We start from the raw sequence: 968 nt of genomic DNA on the forward strand, positions 1-968 counted from the left end.
GACATTTTATTGTAAACTATAGCTCAGTAGATGCTTTTTTTTTCTTTTTAAGTGTTAGGCTCAGGCATTTCTTTTTTTTTTACTGAGATCTAGTTTTCTTTTAAAGGAAAACTAATTTAGGAGCTATTAAAACTATTACTGATCAAAGAAAAATATGGAAATATCTCCAATTTACCTTATGAAATTTGTGTAATTTTAACACTTCCCAGCAGACATATTGCATATGAAAGTGGAGGTTAAAAGTCTAAACACACTAAGGTAAATTATATCAAGTAGTTCAAAAAACATAATCCTGAATAACAAGTACAGTTTATTTTGGTAAGGCAAAGTTCATGTATCATTAGGAAATCTTTAATATAATTAATTACCTCAACAATTAAAGGATTAATATTATATTATCCATATGATTTGGAAATATATGCTCAAAACCTTCGGTGAAATTCAGCAGCCATTCCTATAAGACAGGAAAGCAATGTACAATAAAATGTATCATAAAAGAAAGAAAAAATTTTGTATACCAAATACCCAGAAAACTTAATAATCACTAAGTTAAACTAAAATTAGTAAGAAAATTTTCTAACATGGGTGGAAAAATACAACAGTGTCTTCTCTTTAGGAAAGCAAAAAAGCAACTGAAATGTAAATATAAAAAAAATTTTAATAATAAAATCTATAAAATACTTAGAATAAAAAAGGCGTAGGACATATGTTGGATTATACAAACTTACCAGATTTTATTAATATTAAATACAATATATAGTAGGGGTTGCTGGGTGGCTCAGTCGGTTAAGCGTCTGACTTCGGCTCATGTCACAATCTCAAGGTTCTACGTGTCACATTTGAGATACTAAGAGAAGCCTGGATAGCTGATAAAACAGTATTTCTAGGTGTGTCCGTGAGGATGTTTCTGGAAGAGACTCACATTTGAAACGGTAGACTGAGTAAAGACCACCCTCGTCAATGTGGCC

This window comes from Acinonyx jubatus, chromosome B1 (genome assembly GCF_027475565.1).
Source record: "Acinonyx jubatus isolate Ajub_Pintada_27869175 chromosome B1, VMU_Ajub_asm_v1.0, whole genome shotgun sequence".
Taxonomy (NCBI): domain Eukaryota; kingdom Metazoa; phylum Chordata; class Mammalia; order Carnivora; family Felidae; genus Acinonyx; species Acinonyx jubatus.